The sequence below is a fragment of the Saccoglossus kowalevskii genome, chromosome 5, assembly GCF_978046115.1.
Source record: "Saccoglossus kowalevskii chromosome 5, keSacKowa6.1, whole genome shotgun sequence".
Classification (NCBI taxonomy): domain Eukaryota; kingdom Metazoa; phylum Hemichordata; class Enteropneusta; family Harrimaniidae; genus Saccoglossus; species Saccoglossus kowalevskii.
This window is the reverse complement of record NC_140645.1, coordinates 13500737-13522470: the sequence shown is the minus strand read 5'-3', so window position 1 is coordinate 13522470 and position 21734 is coordinate 13500737. Positions and strand designations below refer to the sequence as shown.

General features: G+C 38.9%; 21 non-coding genes across 21 annotated transcripts; all 21 read right to left on the bottom strand.

The window, feature by feature from the left end:
- Positions 1–247: 247 nt before the first annotated feature.
- On the bottom strand, positions 248–321 carry TRNAT-AGU (transfer RNA threonine (anticodon AGU)). The gene has a single exon. It is a non-coding gene; the product is annotated as a tRNA-Thr (tRNA).
- A 258-nt stretch (positions 322–579) lies between these two features.
- On the bottom strand, positions 580–653 carry TRNAT-AGU (transfer RNA threonine (anticodon AGU)). The gene has a single exon. It is a non-coding gene; the product is annotated as a tRNA-Thr (tRNA).
- Positions 654–925: 272 nt separating this feature from the next.
- On the bottom strand, positions 926–999 carry TRNAT-AGU (transfer RNA threonine (anticodon AGU)). The gene has a single exon. It is a non-coding gene; the product is annotated as a tRNA-Thr (tRNA).
- A 271-nt stretch (positions 1000–1270) lies between these two features.
- Positions 1271–1344, bottom strand: TRNAT-AGU (transfer RNA threonine (anticodon AGU)). Its single transcript has one exon. It is a non-coding gene; the product is annotated as a tRNA-Thr (tRNA).
- A 272-nt stretch (positions 1345–1616) lies between these two features.
- On the bottom strand, positions 1617–1690 carry TRNAT-AGU (transfer RNA threonine (anticodon AGU)). Its single transcript has one exon. It is a non-coding gene; the product is annotated as a tRNA-Thr (tRNA).
- A 271-nt stretch (positions 1691–1961) lies between these two features.
- On the bottom strand, positions 1962–2035 carry TRNAT-AGU (transfer RNA threonine (anticodon AGU)). The gene has a single exon. It is a non-coding gene; the product is annotated as a tRNA-Thr (tRNA).
- A 272-nt stretch (positions 2036–2307) lies between these two features.
- Positions 2308–2381, bottom strand: TRNAT-AGU (transfer RNA threonine (anticodon AGU)). The gene has a single exon. It is a non-coding gene; the product is annotated as a tRNA-Thr (tRNA).
- A 271-nt stretch (positions 2382–2652) lies between these two features.
- Positions 2653–2726, bottom strand: TRNAT-AGU (transfer RNA threonine (anticodon AGU)). Its single transcript has one exon. It is a non-coding gene; the product is annotated as a tRNA-Thr (tRNA).
- Positions 2727–3669: 943 nt separating this feature from the next.
- On the bottom strand, positions 3670–3743 carry TRNAT-AGU (transfer RNA threonine (anticodon AGU)). Its single transcript has one exon. It is a non-coding gene; the product is annotated as a tRNA-Thr (tRNA).
- A 1276-nt stretch (positions 3744–5019) lies between these two features.
- Positions 5020–5093, bottom strand: TRNAT-AGU (transfer RNA threonine (anticodon AGU)). The gene has a single exon. It is a non-coding gene; the product is annotated as a tRNA-Thr (tRNA).
- Positions 5094–9305: 4212 nt separating this feature from the next.
- Positions 9306–9379, bottom strand: TRNAT-AGU (transfer RNA threonine (anticodon AGU)). Its single transcript has one exon. It is a non-coding gene; the product is annotated as a tRNA-Thr (tRNA).
- A 3284-nt stretch (positions 9380–12663) lies between these two features.
- Positions 12664–12737, bottom strand: TRNAT-AGU (transfer RNA threonine (anticodon AGU)). Its single transcript has one exon. It is a non-coding gene; the product is annotated as a tRNA-Thr (tRNA).
- Positions 12738–12994: 257 nt separating this feature from the next.
- TRNAT-AGU (transfer RNA threonine (anticodon AGU)) lies at positions 12995–13068 on the bottom strand. Its single transcript has one exon. It is a non-coding gene; the product is annotated as a tRNA-Thr (tRNA).
- A 1262-nt stretch (positions 13069–14330) lies between these two features.
- Positions 14331–14404, bottom strand: TRNAT-AGU (transfer RNA threonine (anticodon AGU)). The gene has a single exon. It is a non-coding gene; the product is annotated as a tRNA-Thr (tRNA).
- Positions 14405–15666: 1262 nt separating this feature from the next.
- TRNAT-AGU (transfer RNA threonine (anticodon AGU)) lies at positions 15667–15740 on the bottom strand. The gene has a single exon. It is a non-coding gene; the product is annotated as a tRNA-Thr (tRNA).
- A 257-nt stretch (positions 15741–15997) lies between these two features.
- On the bottom strand, positions 15998–16071 carry TRNAT-AGU (transfer RNA threonine (anticodon AGU)). The gene has a single exon. It is a non-coding gene; the product is annotated as a tRNA-Thr (tRNA).
- A 948-nt stretch (positions 16072–17019) lies between these two features.
- On the bottom strand, positions 17020–17093 carry TRNAT-AGU (transfer RNA threonine (anticodon AGU)). The gene has a single exon. It is a non-coding gene; the product is annotated as a tRNA-Thr (tRNA).
- Positions 17094–18355: 1262 nt separating this feature from the next.
- TRNAT-AGU (transfer RNA threonine (anticodon AGU)) lies at positions 18356–18429 on the bottom strand. Its single transcript has one exon. It is a non-coding gene; the product is annotated as a tRNA-Thr (tRNA).
- Positions 18430–19709: 1280 nt separating this feature from the next.
- On the bottom strand, positions 19710–19783 carry TRNAT-AGU (transfer RNA threonine (anticodon AGU)). The gene has a single exon. It is a non-coding gene; the product is annotated as a tRNA-Thr (tRNA).
- Positions 19784–21045: 1262 nt separating this feature from the next.
- On the bottom strand, positions 21046–21119 carry TRNAT-AGU (transfer RNA threonine (anticodon AGU)). The gene has a single exon. It is a non-coding gene; the product is annotated as a tRNA-Thr (tRNA).
- A 257-nt stretch (positions 21120–21376) lies between these two features.
- TRNAT-AGU (transfer RNA threonine (anticodon AGU)) lies at positions 21377–21450 on the bottom strand. The gene has a single exon. It is a non-coding gene; the product is annotated as a tRNA-Thr (tRNA).
- Positions 21451–21734: the final 284 nt, after the last annotated feature.

Below are 21734 nucleotides of genomic sequence, written 5' to 3'. Positions count from 1 at the left end.
TTCGACCTCTCGGTGCACTGCATGGACATTATTACAGATCCATAATAAGTGTCATAAGTTTCATCGACACAGTGATATTTCAATTTCCAGGCTATTTTTATTTTTAAAATGATAGCATGTTCCGATTTACTTGCATATCATCCACCAGCCTAAAGAGAATTTCCCAACCCTGGACGAGTACCAATCATGAGTGTCAATAATGTAATTATCAAACAAGGAATTGTTCGGTGAAGCACCTAAATAAAAAAGGCACCACTGAAATTCGAACTCAGGATCTCCTGTTTACTAGACAGGCGCTTTAACCAACTAAGCCATGGCACCCTGGTCACGAACTTTGACCTTTCGTTTCGACCTCTCGGTACACTGTGTGGACATTATTACGATCAATATTAAGTGTCATAAGTTTCATCGACACAGTGATACTCAAATTTCCAGGTAATTTTTATTTTTATAATGATAGCATGTTCCGATTTACTTGCATATCATCAACCAGCCTGAGGAGAATGTCCTAACCTATCATGAGTGTCAATAATGTAATTATCAAACAAGGAATTGTTCGGTGAAGCACCTAAATAAAAAAGGCACCACTGAGATTCGAACTCAGGATCTCCTGTTTACTAGACAGGCGCTTTAATCAACTAAGCCATGGCACCCTGGTCACGAACTTTGACCTTTATTTTCGACCTCTCGGTGCACTGCATGGACATTATTACAGATCCATAATAAGTGTCATAAGTTTCATCGACACAGTGATATTTCAATTTCCAGTCTATTTTTATTTTTAAAATGATAGCATGTTCCGATTTACTTGCATATCATCCACCAGCCTAAAGAGAATTTCCCAACCCTGGACGAGTACCAATCATGAGTGTCAATAATGTAATTATCAAACAAGGAATTGTTCGGTGAAGCACCTAAATAAAAAAGGCACCACTGAAATTCGAACTCAGGATCTCCTGTTTACTAGACAGGCGCTTTAACCAACTAAGCCATGGCACCCTGGTCACGAACTTTGACCTTTCGTTTCGACCTCTCGGTACACTGTGTGGACATTATTACGATCAATATTAAGTGTCATAAGTTTCATCGACACAGTGATACTCAAATTTCCAGGTAATTTTTATTTTTATAATGATAGCATGTTCCGATTTACTTGCATATCATCAACCAGCCTGAGGAGAATGTCCTAACACTGGACGAGTACCTATCATGAGTGTCAATAATGTAATTATCAAACAAGGAATTGTTCGGTGAAGCACCTAAATAAAAAAGGCACCACTGAGATTCGAACTCAGGATCTCCTGTTTACTAGACAGGCGCTTTAATCAACTAAGCCATGGCACCCTGGTCACGAACTTTGACCTTTATTTTCGACCTCTCGGTGCACTGCATGGACATTATTACAGATCCATAATAAGTGTCATAAGTTTCATCGACACAGTGATATTTCAATTTCCAGGCTATTTTTATTTTTAAAATGATAGCATGTTCCGATTTACTTGCATATCATCCACCAGCCTAAAGAGAATTTCCCAACCCTGGACGAGTACCAATCATGAGTGTCAATAATGTAATTATCAAACAAGGAATTGTTCGGTGAAGCACCTAAATAAAAAAGGCACCACTGAAATTCGAACTCAGGATCTCCTGTTTACTAGACAGGCGCTTTAACCAACTAAGCCATGGCACCCTGGTCACGAACTTTGACCTTTCGTTTCGACCTCTCGGTACACTGTGTGGACATTATTACGATCAATATTAAGTGTCATAAGTTTCATCGACACAGTGATACTCAAATTTCCAGGTAATTTTTATTTTTATAATGATAGCATGTTCCGATTTACTTGCATATCATCAACCAGCCTGAGGAGAATGTCCTAACACTGGACGAGTACCTATCATGAGTGTCAATAATGTAATTATCAAACAAGGAATTGTTCGGTGAAGCACCTAAATAAAAAAGGCACCACTGAGATTCGAACTCAGGATCTCCTGTTTACTAGACAGGCGCTTTAATCAACTAAGCCATGGCACCCTGGTCACGAACTTTGACCTTTATTTTCGACCTCTCGGTGCACTGCATGGACATTATTACAGATCCATAATAAGTGTCATAAGTTTCATCGACACAGTGATATTTCAATTTCCAGGCTATTTTTATTTTTAAAATGATAGCATGTTCCGATTTACTTGCATATCATCCACCAGCCTAAAGAGAATTTCCCAACCCTGGACGAGTACCAATCACGAGTGTCAATAATGTAATTATCAAACAAGGAATTGTTCGGTGAAGCACCTAAATAAAAAAGGCACCACTGAAATTCGAACTCAGGATCTCCTGTTTACTAGACAGGCGCTTTAACCAACTAAGCCATGGCACCCTGGTCACGGAATTTGACCTTTCGTTTCGACCTCTCGGTACACTGTGTGGACATTATTACGATCAATATTAAGTGTCATAAGTTTCATCGACACAGTGATACTCAAATTTCCAGGTAATTTTTATTTTTATAATGATAGCATGTTCCGATTTACTTGCATATCATCAACCAGCCTGAGGAGAATGTCCTAACACTGGACGAGTACCTATCATGAGTGTCAATAATGTAATTATCAAACAAGGAATTGTTCGGTGAAGCACCTAAATAAAAAAGGCACCACTGAGATTCGAACTCAGGATCTCCTGTTTACTAGACAGGCGCTTTAACCAACTAAGCCATGGCACCCTGGTCACGAACTTTGACCTTTCGTTTCTACCTCGCGGTACACTGTGTGGACATTATTACGATCCATATTAAGTGTCATACGTTTCATCGACATAGTGATATTCAAATTTCCAGGTAATTTTTATTTTTATAATGATAGCATGTTCCGATTTACTTGCATATCATCCACCAGCCTGAGGAGAATTTTCTAACACTGGACGAGTACCAATCATGAGTGTCAATAATGTAATTATCAAACAAGGAATTGTTCGGTGAAGCACCTAAATAAAAAAGGCACCACAGAGATTCGAAATAGACAGGCGCTTTAATCAACTAAGCCATGGCGCCCTGGTCACGAACTTTGACCTTTCGTTTCGACCTCTCGGTACATTGTGTGGACATTATTACGATCCATAATAAGTGTCATAAGTTTCATCGACACAGTGATATTTCAATTTCCAAGCTATTTTTATTTTTAAAATGATAGCATGTTCCGATGTACTTGCATATAATCTACCAGCCTAAGGAGAATTTCCCAACACTGGACGACTACCAATCATGAGTGTCAATAATGTAATTATCAAACAAGGAATTGTTCGGTGAAGCACCTAAATAAAAAAGGCACCACTGAGATTCGAACTCAGGATCTCCTGTTTACTAGACAGGCGCTTTAACCAACTAAGTCATGGCACCCTGGTCACGAACTTTGACCTTTCGTTTCTAACTCTCGGTACACTGTGTGAACATTATTACGATCCATATTAAGTGTCATACGTTTCATCGACACAGAGATATTCAAATTTCCAGGTAATTTTTATTTTTATAATGATAGCATGTTCCGATTTACTTGCATATCATCCACCAGCCTGAGGAGAATTTTCTGACACTGGACGAGTACCAATCATGAGTGTCAATAATGTAATTATCAAACAAGGAATTGTTCGGTGAAGCACCTAAATAAAAAAGGCACCACTGAGATTCGAACTCAGGATCTCCTGTTTACTAGACAGGAGCTTTAACCAACTAAGCCATGGCGCCCTGGTCACGAATTTTGACCTTTCGTTTCTACCTCTCGGTACACTGTGTGGATATTATTACGATCCATATTAAGTGTCATACGTTTCATCGACACAGTGATATTCCAATTTCCAGGTAATTTTTATTTTTATAATGATAGCATGTTCCGATTTACTTGCATATCATCCACCAGCCTGAAGAGAATTTCCCAACCCTGGACGAGTACAAATAATGTAATTATCAAACAAGGAATTGTTCGGTGAAGCACCTAAATAAAAAAGGCACCACTGAAATTCGAACTCAGGATCTCCTGTTTACTAGACAGGCGCTTTACCCAACTAAGCCATGGCACCCTGGTCACGAACCTTGACCTTTCGTTTCTAACTCTCGGTGCACTGTATGGACATGATTACGATCCATAATAAGTATCATAAGTTTCATCGACACAATGATATTTCAATTTCCAAGCTATTTTTATTTTTAAAATGATAGCATTTTCCGATTTACTTGCATATCATCCACCAGCCTGAGGAGAATTTCCCAACCCTGGAGGAGTACCAATCATGAGTGTCAATAATGTAATTATCAAACAAGGAATTGTTCAGTGAAGCACCTAAATAAAAAATGCACCACTGAAATTCGATCTCAGGATCTCCTGTTTACTAGACAGGCGCTTTAACCAACTAAGCCATGGCACCCTGGTCACGAACTTTGACCTTTCGTTTCGACCTCTCAGTGCACTGCATGGACATTATTACAGATCCATATTAAGTGTCATACATTTCATCGACACAGTGATATTCAAATTTCCAGGTAATTTTTATTTTTATAATGATAGCATGTTCCGATTTACTTGCTTATCATCCACCAGCCTGAAGAGAATTTCCCAACCCTGGACGAGTACCAATCATGAGTGTCAATAATGTAATTATCAAACAAGGAATTGTACGGTGAAGCACCTAAATAAAAAAGGCACCACTGAGATTCGAAATAGACAGGCGCTTTAATCAACTAAGCCATTGCGCCCTGGTCACGAACTTTGACCTTTCGTTTCGACCTCTCGGTACACTGTGTGGACATTATTACGATCCATAATAAGTGTCATAAGTTTCATCGACACAGTGATATTTCAATTTCCAAGCTATTTTTATTTTTAAAATGATAGCATGTTCCGATTTACTTGCATATCATCCACCTGCCTAAGGAGAATTTCCCAACCCTGGACGAGTATCAATCATGAGTGGCAGTAATGTAATTATCAAACAAGGAATTGTTCGGTGAAGCACCTAAATAAAAAAGGCACCACTGAGATTCGAACTCAGGATCTCCTGTTTACTAGACAGGCGCTTTAACCAACTAAGCCATGGCGCCCTGGTCACAAACTTTAACCTTTCGTTTCGACCTCTCGGTGCACTGTATGGATATTATTACGATCCATAATAAGTGTCTTAAGTTTCATCGACACAGTGATATTTCAATTTCCAGGTTATTTTTATTTTTAAAATGATAGCATGTTCCGATTTACTTGCATATCATCCACCAGCCTGAAGAGAATTTCCCAACCCTGGACGAGTACAAATAATGTAATTATCAAACAAGGAATTGTTCGGTGATGCACCTAAATAAAAAAGGCACCACTGAGATTCGAACTCTGGATCTCCTGTTTACTAGACAGGCGCTTTAACCAACTAAGCCATGGCACCCTGGTCACGAACTTTGACCTTTCGTTTCTACCTCTCGGTACATTGTGTGGACATTATTACGATCCATATTAAGGTAGCGAGAAGGGAAATTTTCACTTTTTTCTTGATTTTTCAAAAATTTATAAAACGGTTACTTTAGACCTTGATACATCACCCCAGGTTTACAAAAGATCGAAATTGCGAAATAACGTTGCTCAAATTAGTGTTTTAAAACACTAGCAGAAAAGACTACAACTGCCGTTTCGTGGATATTTGCATAGTGTTTATCTTTGGAAGGAATTAAATGATAACATCTTATCTGTATACTCTGTTGTTGACGATTCTGATATAACGGGTGATAGGCTTCCAGTTGCAAACAATGTGTGTTTATCTAACGTCCATTGTCAGCATTATTGTTAGTCGAGACTTCGTCGGAGAAACATGGTCATACAGTACTCATTTCGCCCAACCTTCCGCTTTTACATCGACCGCTTATCGCTTAATTTACGACCACGCGGTCTTGTCCGACCGGAAACCGACCGCATTTTAATCGCGTTTTTTTTTCGCTCGCTCGCTCATTGAAAACATTGACCGCTCGCCCAAACACTGAAAACTGGCACATGGGTGGTCGAAATGGTGGTTTTGATAGTAAAGTGTGAACATACAACTAGTATTAACTATTATTACATTCTGAACGACACTTCAAATCTAATAGCTGTATTACACTTGTATCGTGAAAGCAACTGAACTGGGACTTCTTGTTACGTGTTTTGGGTGCTTGTTCTAGATGTAATATTTTTATTTTTATTTTAATGAGACAGTTACGTGAAAAAAAGCCTAGGTAACTCCTTTTGACAGAGCAGAGAAACGAGGAAATGTTAGTGATTAATTCCAAAAATAACGATATCGAATCCACATCGGTCCACGTCACGGTCTGGTAAAATTTGACATTCAATTTTTAAAATTAAGTCACGATCATTGAATGAGCTCGGTCTATACCGTATACGTATCGCAAAAGTGTTCCCACAAAAAATATTTTCGACTAAAAACGGCCACATGCCCTGTAAAAATCGAACAGAGCTTGACATGTATGAATAATTTATTGGGCTTAAATGAAAAACGTGTCAAATTTAGTTATAGCCATAACTATTTGGTGGCCAGTCGATGAACAATTCAAAGTCCTTCAGGGCTGAAAATCATCGACGCTACTCTGGTTTACTTTATTTCACAACTTGCAGAGAAAACTGATTCGCGTGAGCTCTAATGTATCTTAGCCTAGTATTTTCTTTTTGAACTAAGGTCAAATTCCATCAGTTTGTCAAAATATATGTTTTTCAGCGAATAATTTTGAAGCCTGTCACAGCACAAATAACTATGTGAATCGACGCCGGTGATTGGATTGTACGAAGACCCTTCAATTAGCGTCAAATATGCTTTGTTACAACATCATTGATTGGCTGAGAGTCACCTGATCGGAGCACGAACTGGGTCACAGAACCATATTTGTCCGTATTATCAACAGGACTTTGCAAAATAACCACACCCACATTTTCAATCATTTTTAGCGCGGAAGTTGCCAACAAATGTAAAAAAAATCGTGAATTTCATGGATTCGAATAAAATAAAGCAAGCGATTGATAAGGATGATTATTAATATTTTCCCCGATGCTCTTCGAATATTTTTTTTTTTTATTTCAAGGTAAGAAATGGCTAGCTGAAGTTGCATCGTCTTCAATGCGGTTGTTTCACCGCGAACAACTCTAGCTCTGTTTTGGGCATGGTTTAGTTTTGCGATGTAAAATAAAATATATATTAAAATAATAATACTTGATTAATTATTTGGGGTTTCAGCCCACAAATTACGGACATGATCTTCATGAATTACGGTCAATGTTTGTCTTCTCTCGGCTGATTGTCAAGGTGTTGATCGACGCCCTTCCTAAACTCAGTATGGAGAAACCAACGGGGATCGACATTCCAAACAAACAATCGAAATTATCAACGAAAGACGAGATTTTTCTAGATATTTACAAACATACTGTCATGACAAACATATGTAAAATTAACAAATACACAAAGAGGTGTAATATTAGGTTTTATTTTAGGCTTAGAAATATTTTCTTTCACTCAGCCCATGCATGTAACTGCCATTTAGCTTTACGGTCCTTCAGCATCGGGGGGAAACAACAATAATTATACAAAACACATTGCGAAGACTCAACAATCAGGAAAGAAACCCCAGACAACCCTGTCGTACTTGTGTTGAAATACATTTTGTATTTCACGTCAGAATATTGTTTAAAATAAAATATTCAGTCCAAGCCAAATCGAGGTCAAAGGGTCAGGTTGCGTGCATATAATTATATATAGTTAAAACAAAAAGTATTTGAACTTTTGTCAGCTGTTCAACATCTATAAAAAACCAGAAAGACAATTATAAGACAATGTGAACCTCGGAAATTATTCTGTTAGTCACGGTCCGAATTTTAAATGCGCGCGAGCGAGCAGGTGGGCGGTGATATTTCGGGGTTTGCGCGGTCGAAAATAAAGCGGAAATTGTTCGGTCGAATTCAACAAGCGGTCGCAAAAACGAGAGAAAAAGGTGATTGGAAAGCGAAAGCGGGCGGGAGGTTGTGCGAAAGGAGTACTGTAACTTTGCACAACTTTCTTTTAAATCGTTTTATTTTCCAAGTCAATATTCTATTTTACTAATATTTTTTTTTCTAACGCAATGGCGAAGAAAAGAAAGAAAGCGTTGACAGACGAGGCAAAGAAAAATCTGCCACTCAGTGTCGCACTCTGACACAGCAATTTTTTTTTCAAACATCGGCCATTTTGTTTCACCATGAAAACCGTTTTATTAGATGTCTTATCTGAGACACTTGAAGGATTAGCTTGTTTGTAAACTGTCAGCGTGTACAGTGAGACAGTAATGTTTGTCAGAGGATTATCCCTCGTTGTTCGTTTGCATAACAATGGAAAACCCGAACGTTCCTGGAGTACGGACTCAAATGCCAGCAGTTTTCTTCATTTTTCGCGCTCGAGCTTGAAATTATTCATTATCTGACACTCTTTATGAGTTCTATGATATCAGTGGTTAATATGTTTGGCCATTTTTAGTGTATATTTATAATAATGCAGCAAATCTACAGTGTTTTATTAACCAAAACTGTTTTTCGCGTTTTTCTCGAGTTGAAGTTTTGATCGAGAACGACTCATTGGGACCGCCGCCAAATCAAATGCGTTCGGACTAGGACATTCAAACTCGTAGTTATCGTTCAAAAGATAAAGATGGTGCGAAATATGTCTGGGTTTTTAAAGAAAATGCTTTGTCACAGAATAATAGTCTGTTAAAGGTGCCAAGTATGAAATAATTTGGGGACAAAAAAACAAACCTGCATAGAAATCGGAATAATAGGTCTTTTGATTATCGGAGACGCATTTCAATGGACCTGATTACGGACAATGCATAACTTAAATTTCACCAGGAAATTCCGCAGTGTGCTCTCGCAATCGCGTACTTAGTCATTTTTACAAGGTTCGCCATTTTTGATGTCACGTGATAATTATGTAAACAATGTCTGTCCAGTTTGTGCGAACTTGCACCTCTATACTTAGTCTTTTGATATATATAACCTAAATTACTGTTCTGAACGAGACAACAGACAGAGAATGTTTTATTTAAAAACGTCACAAAACCTTCTCGCTACCTTAAGTGTCATACGTTTCATCGACACAGTGATATTCAAATTTCCAGGTAATTCTTATTTTTATAATGATAGCATGTTCCGATTTACTTGCATATCATCCACCAGCGTGAAGAGAATTTCCCAACCCTGGACGAGTACAAATAATGTAATTATCAAACAAGGAATTGTTCGGTGAAGCACCTAAATAAAAAAGGCACCACTGGGATTCGAACTCAGGATCTCCTGTTTACTAGACAGGCGCTTTAACCAACTAAGCCATGGCGCCCTGGTCGCGAATTTTGACCTTTCGTTTCTATCTCTCGGTACACTGTGTGGACATTATTACGATCCATATTAAGTGTCATACGTTTCATCGACACAGTGATATTCAAATTTCCAGGTAATTTTTATTTTTAAAATGATAGCATGTTCCGATTTACTTGCATATCATCCACCAGCCTGAAGAGAATTTCCCAACCCTGGACGTGTACCAATCATGAGTGTCAATAATGTAATTATCAAACAAGGAATTGTTCGGTGAAGCACCTAAATAAAAAAGGCACCACTGAGATTCGAACTAGACAGGCGCTTTAATCAACTAAGGCATGGCGCCCTGGTCACGAACTTTGACCTATCGTTTCGACATATCGGTACACTGTATGGAAATTATTACGATCCATATTGAGTGTCATTAGTTTCATCGACACAGTGATATTCCAATTTCCAGGTAATTTTCATTTTTAAAATGATAGCATGTTCCGATTTACTTGCATATCATGCACCAGCCTGAAGAGAATTCTCCAACCCTGGACGAGTACCAATCATGAGTGTCAATAATGTAATTATCAAACAAGGAATTGTTCGGTGAAGCACCTAAATAAAAAAAGGCACCATTGAAATTCGAACTCAGGATCTCCTGTTTACTTGACTGGCGCTTTAACCAACTAAGCCATGGCGCCCTGGTCTCGAACTTTCACCTTTCGTTTCGACCTCTCGGTACACTGTGTGGACATTATTACGATCAATATTAAGTGTCATAAATTTCGACGACACAGTGATACTCAAATTTCCAGGTAATTTTTATTTTTATAATGATAGCATGTTCCGATTTACTTGCATATCATCCACCAGCCTAAGGAGAATTTCCCAACACTGGGCGAGTACCAATCATGAGTGTCAATAATGTAATTATCAAACAAGGAATTGTTCAGTGAAGCACCTAAATAAAAAAGGCACCACTGAGAGTCGAACTCAGGATCTCCTGTTTACTAGACAGGCGCTTTAACCAACTAAGGCATGCCGCCCTGGTCACGAACTTTGACCTATCGTTTCGAACTCTCGGTACACTGTATGGACATTATTACGATCCATATTGAGTGTCATTAGTTTCATCGACACAGTGATATTCCAATTTCCAGGTAATTTTCATTTTTAAAATGATAGCATGTTCCGATTTACTTGCAAATCATGCACCAGCCTGAAGAGAATTTCCCAACCCAGGACGAGTACAAATAATGTAATTATCAAACAAGGAATTGTTCGGTGAAGCACGTAAATAAAAAAGGCACCACTGAGATTCGAACTAGACAGGCGCTTTAATCAACTAAGGCATGGCGCCCTGGTCACGAACTTTGACCTATCGTTTCGACCTATCGGTACACTGTATGGACATTATTACGATCCATATTGAGTGTCATTAGTTTCATCGACACAGTGATATTCCAATTTCCAGGTAATTTTCATTTTTAAAATGATAGAATGTTCCGATTTACTTGCAAATCATGCACCAGCCTGAAGAGAATTCTCCAACCCTGGACGAGTACCAATCATGAGTGTCAATAATGTAATTATCAAACAAGGAATTGTTCGGTGAAGCACCTAAATAAAAAAGGCACCATTGAAATTCGAACTCAGGATCTCCTGTTTACTTGACTGGCGCTTTAACCAACTAAGCCATGGCGCCCTGGTCTCGAACTTTCACCTTTCATTTCGACCTCTCGGTACACTGTGTGGACATTATTACGATCAATATTAAGTGTCATAAGTTTCGACGACACAGTGATACTCAAATTTCCAGGTAATTTTTATTTTTATAATGATAGCATGTTCCGATTTACTTGCATATCATCCACCAGCCTGAGGAGAATTTCCTAACACTGGACGAGTACCAATCATGAGTGTCAATAATGTAATTATCAAACAAGGAATTGTTCGGTGAAGCACCTAAATAAAAAAGGTACCACTGAGATTCGAACTCAGGATTTCCTGTTTACTAGACAGGCGCTTTAACCAACTAAGCCACGTGGCCCTGGTCACGAATTTGGACCTTTCGTTTCTACCTCTCGGTACACTGTGTGGACATTATTACGATCCATATTAAGTGTCATACGTTTCATCGATACAGCGATATTCAAATTTCCAGGTAATTTTTATTTTTATAATGATAGCATGTTCCGATTTACTTGCATATCATCCACCAGCCTGAAGAGAATTTCCCAACCCTGGACGAGTACAAATAATGTAATTATCAAACAAGAAATTGTTCGGTGAAGCACCTAAATAAAAAAGGCACCACTGAGATTCGAACTAGACAGGCGCTTAAATCAACTAAGCCATGGCGCCCTGGTCACGAACTTTGACCTTTCGTTTCGACCTCTCGGTACACTGTGTGGACATTATTACGATCCATAATAAGTGTCATAAGTTTCATCGACACAGTGATATTTCAATTTCCAGGTTATTTTTATTTTTAAAATGATAGCATGTTCCGATTTACTTGCATATCATCCACCAGCCTAAGGAGAATTTCCCAACCCTGGGCGAGTACCAATCATGAGTGTCAATAATGTAATTATCAAACAAGGAATTGTTCAGTGAAGCACCTAAATAAAAAAGGCACCACTGAGATTCGACCTCAGGATCTCCTGTTTACTAGACAGGCGCTTTAACCAACTAAGCCATGGCGTCCTGGTCACGAACTTTGACCTTTCGTTTCGACCTCTCGGTGCACTGTATGGACATTATTACGATCCATATTACGTGTCATAAGTTTCATCGACACAGTGATATTCCAATTTCCAGGTAATTTTCATTTTTAAATGATAGCATGTTCCGATTTACTTGCATATCATCCACCAGTCTGAAGAGAATTTCCCAACTCTGGACGAGTACAAATAATGTAATTATCAAACGAGGAATTGTTCGGTGAAGCACCTAAATAAAAAAGGCACCACTGAGATTCGAAACTCAGGATCTCCTGTTTACTAGACAGGCGCTTTAACCAACTAAGGCATGGCGCCCTGGTCACGAACTTTGACCTATCGTTTCGAACTCTCGGTACAATGTATGGACATTATTACGATCCATAATGAGTGTCGTTAGTTTCATCGACACAGTGATATTCAAATTTCCAGGTAATTTTTATTTTTAAAATGATAGCATGTTCCGATTTACTTGCATATCATCCACCAGCATCAAGAGAATTTCCCAACCCTGGACGAGTACCAATCATGAGTGTCAATAATTTAATTATCAAACAAGGAATTGTTCAGTGAAGCATCTAAATAAAAAAGGCACCACTGAGATTCGAACTCAGGATCTCCTGTTTACTAGACAGGCGCTTTCACCAACTAAGCCATGGCGCCCTGGTCACGAATTTTGACCTTTCGTTTCTACCTCTCGGTACACTGTGTGGACATTATTACGATCCATATTAAGTGTCATACGTTTCATCGACACAGTGATATTCAAATTTCCAGGTAATTTTTATTTTTATAAAGATAGCATGTTCCGATTTACTTCCATATCATCCACCATCCTGAAGAGAATTTCCCAACCCTGGACGAGTACAAATAATGTAATTATCAAACAAGGAATTGTTCGGTGAAGCACCTAAATAAAAAGGCACCACTGAGATTCGAACTCAGGATCTCCTGTTTACTAGACAGGCGCTTTAACCAACTAAGGCATGGCGCCCTGGTCACGAACTTTGACCTATCGTTTCGAACTCTCGGTACAATGTATGGACATTATTACGATCCATAATGAGTGTCGTTAGTTTCATCGACACAGTGATATTCAAATTTCCAGGTAATTTTTATTTTTATAATGATAGCATGTTCCGATTTACTTGCATATCATCCACCAGCCTGAAGAGAATTTCCCAACCCTGGACGAGTACAAATAATGTAATTATCAAACAAGAAATTGTTCGGTGAAGCACCTAAATAAAAAAGGCACCACTGAGATTCGAACTAGACAGGCGCTTAAATCAACTAAGCCATGGCGCCCTGGTCACGAACTTTGACCTTTCGTTTCGACCTCTCGGTACACTGTGTGGACATTATTACGATCCATAATAAGTGTCATAAGTTTCATCGACACAGTGATATTTCAATTTCCAGGTTATTTTTATTTTTAAAATGATAGCATGTTCCGATTTACTTGCATATCATCCACCAGCCTAAGGAGAATTTCCCAACCCTGGGCGAGTACCAATCATGAGTGTCAATAATGTAATTATCAAACAAGGAATTGTTCAGTGAAGCACCTAAATAAAAAAGGCACCACTGAGATTCGACCTCAGGATCTCCTGTTTACTAGACAGGCGCTTTAACCAACTAAGCCATGGCGTCCTGGTCACGAACTTTGACCTTTCGTTTCGACCTCTCGGTGCACTGTATGGACATTATTACGATCCATATTACGTGTCATAAGTTTCATCGACACAGTGATATTCCAATTTCCAGGTAATTTTCATTTTTAAATGATAGCATGTTCCGATTTACTTGCATATCATCCACCAGTCTGAAGAGAATTTCCCAACTCTGGACGAGTACAAATAATGTAATTATCAAACGAGGAATTGTTCGGTGAAGCACCTAAATAAAAAAGGCACCACTGAGATTCGAAACTCAGGATCTCCTGTTTACTAGACAGGCGCTTTAACCAACTAAGGCATGGCGCCCTGGTCACGAACTTTGACCTATCGTTTCGAACTCTCGGTACAATGTATGGACATTATTACGATCCATAATGAGTGTCGTTAGTTTCATCGACACAGTGATATTCAAATTTCCAGGTAATTTTTATTTTTAAAATGATAGCATGTTCCGATTTACTTGCATATCATCCACCAGCATCAAGAGAATTTCCCAACCCTGGACGAGTACCAATCATGAGTGTCAATAATTTAATTATCAAACAAGGAATTGTTCAGTGAAGCATCTAAATAAAAAAGGCACCACTGAGATTCGAACTCAGGATCTCCTGTTTACTAGACAGGCGCTTTAACCAACTAAGGCATGGCGCCCTGGTCACGAACTTTGACCTATCGTTTCGAACTCTCGGTACAATGTATGGACATTATTACGATCCATAATGAGTGTCGTTAGTTTCATCGACACAGTGATATTCAAATTTCCAGGTAATTTTTATTTTTATAATGATAGCATGTTCCGATTTACTTGCATATCATCCACCAGCCTGAAGAGAATTTCCCAACCCTGGACGAGTACAAATAATGTAATTATCAAACAAGAAATTGTTCGGTGAAGCACCTAAATAAAAAAGGCACCACTGAGATTCGAACTAGACAGGCGCTTAAATCAACTAAGCCATGGCGCCCTGGTCACGAACTTTGACCTTTCGTTTCGACCTCTCGGTACACTGTGTGGACATTATTACGATCCATAATAAGTGTCATAAGTTTCATCGACACAGTGATATTTCAATTTCCAGGTTATTTTTATTTTTAAAATGATAGCATGTTCCGATTTACTTGCATATCATCCACCAGCCTAAGGAGAATTTCCCAACCCTGGGCGAGTACCAATCATGAGTGTCAATAATGTAATTATCAAACAAGGAATTGTTCAGTGAAGCACCTAAATAAAAAAGGCACCACTGAGATTCGACCTCAGGATCTCCTGTTTACTAGACAGGCGCTTTAACCAACTAAGCCATGGCGTCCTGGTCACGAACTTTGACCTTTCGTTTCGACCTCTCGGTGCACTGTATGGACATTATTACGATCCATATTACGTGTCATAAGTTTCATCGACACAGTGATATTCCAATTTCCAGGTAATTTTCATTTTTAAATGATAGCATGTTCCGATTTACTTGCATATCATCCACCAGTCTGAAGAGAATTTCCCAACTCTGGACGAGTACAAATAATGTAATTATCAAACGAGGAATTGTTCGGTGAAGCACCTAAATAAAAAAGGCACCACTGAGATTCGAAACTCAGGATCTCCTGTTTACTAGACAGGCGCTTTAACCAACTAAGGCATGGCGCCCTGGTCACGAACTTTGACCTATCGTTTCGAACTCTCGGTACAATGTATGGACATTATTACGATCCATAATGAGTGTCGTTAGTTTCATCGACACAGTGATATTCAAATTTCCAGGTAATTTTTATTTTTAAAATGATAGCATGTTCCGATTTACTTGCATATCATCCACCAGCATCAAGAGAATTTCCCAACCCTGGACGAGTACCAATCATGAGTGTCAATAATTTAATTATCAAACAAGGAATTGTTCAGTGAAGCATCTAAATAAAAAAGGCACCACTGAGATTCGAACTCAGGATCTCCTGTTTACTAGACAGGCGCTTTCACCAACTAAGCCATGGCGCCCTGGTCACGAATTTTGACCTTTCGTTTCTACCTCTCGGTACACTGTGTGGACATTATTACGATCCATATTAAGTGTCATACGTTTCATCGACACAGTGATATTCAAATTTCCAGGTAATTTTTATTTTTATAAAGATAGCATGTTCCGATTTACTTGCATATCATCCACCATCCTGAAGAGAATTTCCCAACCCTGGACGAGTACAAATAATGTAATTATCAAACAAGGAATTGTTCGGTGAAGCACCTAAATAAAAAGGCACCACTGAGATTCGAACTCAGGATCTCCTGTTTACTAGACAGGCGCTTTAACCAACTAAGGCATGGCGCCCTGGTCACGAACTTTGACCTATCGTTTCGAACTCTCGGTACAATGTATGGACATTATTACGATCCATAATGAGTGTCGTTAGTTTCATCGACACAGTGATATTCAAATTTCCAGGTAATTTTTATTTTTAAAATGATAGCATGTTCCGATTTACTTGCATATCATCCACCAGCCTAAAGAGAATTTCCCAACCCTGGACGAGGGCCAATCATGAGTGTCAATAATGTAATTATCAAAGAAGGAATTGTTCGGTGAAGCACCTAAATAAAAAAGGCACCACTGAAATTCGAACTCAGGATCTCCTGTTTACTAGACAGGCGCTTTAACCAACTAAGCCATGGCGTCCTGGTCACGAACTTTGACCTTTCGTTTCGACCTCTCGGTGCACTGTATGGACATTATTACGATCCATATTACGTGTCATAAGTTTCATCGACACAGTGATATTCCAATTTCCAGGTAATTTTCATTTTTAAATGATAGCATGTTCCGATTTACTTGCATATCATCCACCAGTCTGAAGAGAATTTCCCAACTCTGGACGAGTACAAATAATGTAATTATCAAACGAGGAATTGTTCGGTGAAGCACCTAAATAAAAAAGGCACCACTGAGATTCGAAACTCAGGATCTCCTGTTTACTAGACAGGCGCTTTAACCAACTAAGGCATGGCGCCCTGGTCACGAACTTTGACCTATCGTTTCGAACTCTCGGTACAATGTATGGACATTATTACGATCCATAATGAGTGTCGTTAGTTTCATCGACACAGTGATATTCAAATTTCCAGGTAATTTTTATTTTTAAAATGATAGCATGTTCCGATTTACTTGCATATCATCCACCAGCATCAAGAGAATTTCCCAACCCTGGACGAGTACCAATCATGAGTGTCAATAATTTAATTATCAAACAAGGAATTGTTCAGTGAAGCATCTAAATAAAAAAGGCACCACTGAGATTCGAACTCAGGATCTCCTGTTTACTAGACAGGCGCTTTAACCAACTAAGGCATGGCGCCCTGGTCACGAACTTTGACCTATCGTTTCGAACTCTCGGTACAATGTATGGACATTATTACGATCCATAATGAGTGTCGTTAGTTTCATCGACACAGTGATATTCAAATTTCCAGGTAATTTTTATTTTTATAATGATAGCATGTTCCGATTTACTTGCATATCATCCACCAGCCTGAAGAGAATTTCCCAACCCTGGACGAGTACAAATAATGTAATTATCAAACAAGAAATTGTTCGGTGAAGCACCTAAATAAAAAAGGCACCACTGAGATTCGAACTAGACAGGCGCTTAAATCAACTAAGCCATGGCGCCCTGGTCACGAACTTTGACCTTTCGTTTCGACCTCTCGGTACACTGTGTGGACATTATTACGATCCATAATAAGTGTCATAAGTTTCATCGACACAGTGATATTTCAATTTCCAGGTTATTTTTATTTTTAAAATGATAGCATGTTCCGATTTACTTGCATATCATCCACCAGCCTAAGGAGAATTTCCCAACCCTGGGCGAGTACCAATCATGAGTGTCAATAATGTAATTATCAAACAAGGAATTGTTCAGTGAAGCACCTAAATAAAAAAGGCACCACTGAGATTCGACCTCAGGATCTCCTGTTTACTAGACAGGCGCTTTAACCAACTAAGCCATGGCGTCCTGGTCACGAACTTTGACCTTTCGTTTCGACCTCTCGGTGCACTGTATGGACATTATTACGATCCATATTACGTGTCATAAGTTTCATCGACACAGTGATATTCCAATTTCCAGGTAATTTTCATTTTTAAATGATAGCATGTTCCGATTTACTTGCATATCATCCACCAGTCTGAAGAGAATTTCCCAACTCTGGACGAGTACAAATAATGTAATTATCAAACGAGGAATTGTTCGGTGAAGCACCTAAATAAAAAAGGCACCACTGAGATTCGAAACTCAGGATCTCCTGTTTACTAGACAGGCGCTTTAACCAACTAAGGCATGGCGCCCTGGTCACGAACTTTGACCTATCGTTTCGAACTCTCGGTACAATGTATGGACATTATTACGATCCATAATGAGTGTCGTTAGTTTCATCGACACAGTGATATTCAAATTTCCAGGTAATTTTTATTTTTAAAATGATAGCATGTTCCGATTTACTTGCATATCATCCACCAGCATCAAGAGAATTTCCCAACCCTGGACGAGTACCAATCATGAGTGTCAATAATTTAATTATCAAACAAGGAATTGTTCAGTGAAGCATCTAAATAAAAAAGGCACCACTGAGATTCGAACTCAGGATCTCCTGTTTACTAGACAGGCGCTTTAACCAACTAAGCCATGGCGCCCTGGTCACGAATTTTGGCCTTTCGTTTCTACCTCTCGGTGCACTGTATGGACATTATTACGATCCATATTACGTGTCATAAGTTTCATCGACACAGTGATATTCCAATTTCCAGGTAATTTTCATTTTTAAATGATAGCATGTTCCGATTTACTTGCATATCATCCACCAGTCTGAAGAGAATTTCCCAACTCTGGACGAGTACAAATAATGTAATTATCAAACGAGGAATTGTTCGGTGAAGCACCTAAATAAAAAAGGCACCACTGAGATTCGAAACTCAGGATCTCCTGTTTACTAGACAGGCGCTTTAACCAACTAAGGCATGGCGCCCTGGTCACGAACTTTGACCTATCGTTTCGAACTCTCGGTACAATGTATGGACATTATTACGATCCATAATGAGTGTCGTTAGTTTCATCGACACAGTGATATTCAAATTTCCAGGTAATTTTTATTTTTAAAATGATAGCATGTTCCGATTTACTTGCATATCATCCACCAGCCTAAAGAGAATTTCCCAACCCTGGACGAGGGCCAATCATGAGTGTCAATAATGTAATTATCAAAGAAGGAATTGTTCGGTGAAGCACCTAAATAAAAAAGGCACCACTGAAATTCGAACTCAGGATCTCCTGTTTACTAGACAGGCGCTTTAACCAACTAAGCCATGGCGTCCTGGTCACGAACTTTGACCTTTCGTTTCGACCTCTCGGTGCACTGTATGGACATTATTACGATCCATATTACGTGTCATAAGTTTCATCGACACAGTGATATTCCAATTTCCAGGTAATTTTCATTTTTAAATGATAGCATGTTCCGATTTACTTGCATATCATCCACCAGTCTGAAGAGAATTTCCCAACTCTGGACGAGTACAAATAATGTAATTATCAAACGAGGAATTGTTCGGTGAAGCACCTAAATAAAAAAGGCACCACTGAGATTCGAAACTCAGGATCTCCTGTTTACTAGACAGGCGCTTTAACCAACTAAGGCATGGCGCCCTGGTCACGAACTTTGACCTATCGTTTCGAACTCTCGGTACAATGTATGGACATTATTACGATCCATAATGAGTGTCGTTAGTTTCATCGACACAGTGATATTCAAATTTCCAGGTAATTTTTATTTTTAAAATGATAGCATGTTCCGATTTACTTGCATATCATCCACCAGCATCAAGAGAATTTCCCAACCCTGGACGAGTACCAATCATGAGTGTCAATAATTTAATTATCAAACAAGGAATTGTTCAGTGAAGCATCTAAATAAAAAAGGCACCACTGAGATTCGAACTCAGGATCTCCTGTTTACTAGACAGGCGCTTTAACCAACTAAGGCATGGCGCCCTGGTCACGAACTTTGACCTATCGTTTCGAACTCTCGGTACAATGTATGGACATTATTACGATCCATAATGAGTGTCGTTAGTTTCATCGACACAGTGATATTCAAATTTCCAGGTAATTTTTATTTTTATAATGATAGCATGTTCCGATTTACTTGCATATCATCCACCAGCCTGAAGAGAATTTCCCAACCCTGGACGAGTACAAATAATGTAATTATCAAACAAGAAATTGTTCGGTGAAGCACCTAAATAAAAAAGGCACCACTGAGATTCGAACTAGACAGGCGCTTAAATCAACTAAGCCATGGCGCCCTGGTCACGAACTTTGACCTTTCGTTTCGACCTCTCGGTACACTGTGTGGACATTATTACGATCCATAATAAGTGTCATAAGTTTCATCGACACAGTGATATTTCAATTTCCAGGTTATTTTTATTTTTAAAATGATAGCATGTTCCGATTTACTTGCATATCATCCACCAGCCTAAGGAGAATTTCCCAACCCTGGGCGAGTACCAATCATGAGTGTCAATAATGTAATTATCAAACAAGGAATTGTTCAGTGAAGCACCTAAATAAAAAAGGCACCACTGAGATTCGACCTCAGGATCTCCTGTTTACTAGACAGGCGCTTTAACCAACTAAGCCATGGCGTCCTGGTCACGAACTTTGACCTTTCGTTTCGACCTCTCGGTGCACTGTATGGACATTATTACGATCCATATTACGTGTCATAAGTTTCATCGACACAGTGATATTCCAATTTCCAGGTAATTTTCATTTTTAAATGATAGCATGTTCCGATTTACTTGCATATCATCCACCAGTCTGAAGAGAATTTCCCAACTCTGGACGAGTACAAATAATGTAATTATCAAACGAGGAATTGTTCGGTGAAGCACCTAAATAAAAAAGGCACCACTGAGATTCGAAACTCAGGATCTCCTGTTTACTAGACAGGCGCTTTAACCAACTAAGGCATGGCGCCCTGGTCACGAACTTTGACCTATCGTTTCGAACTCTCGGTACAATGTATGGACATTATTACGATCCATAATGAGTGTCGTTAGTTTCATCGACACAGTGATATTCAAATTTCCAGGTAATTTTTATTTTTAAAATGATAGCATGTTCCGATTTACTTGCATATCATCCACCAGCATCAAGAGAATTTCCCAACCCTGGACGAGTACCAATCATGAGTGTCAATAATTTAATTATCAAACAAGGAATTGTTCAGTGAAGCATCTAAATAAAAAAGGCACCACTGAGATTCGAACTCAGGATCTCCTGTTTACTAGACAGGCGCTTTCACCAACTAAGCCATGGCGCCCTGGTCACGAATTTTGACCTTTCGTTTCTACCTCTCGGTACACTGTGTGGACATTATTACGATCCATATTAAGTGTCATACGTTTCATCGACACAGTGATATTCAAATTTCCAGGTAATTTTTATTTTTATAAAGATAGCATGTTCCGATTTACTTGCATATCATCCACCATCCTGAAGAGAATTTCCCAACCCTGGACGAGTACAAATAATGTAATTATCAAACAAGGAATTGTTCGGTGAAGCACCTAAATAAAAAGGCACCACTGAGATTCGAACTCAGGATCTCCTGTTTACTAGACAGGCGCTTTAACCAACTAAGGCATGGCGCCCTGGTCACGAACTTTGACCTATCGTTTCGAACTCTCGGTACAATGTATGGACATTATTACGATCCATAATGAGTGTCGTTAGTTTCATCGACACAGTGATATTCAAATTTCCAGGTAATTTTTATTTTTAAAATGATAGCATGTTCCGATTTACTTGCATATCATCCACCAGCCTAAAGAGAATTTCCCAACCCTGGACGAGGGCCAATCATGAGTGTCAATAATGTAATTATCAAAGAAGGAATTGTTCGGTGAAGCACCTAAATAAAAAAGGCACCACTGAA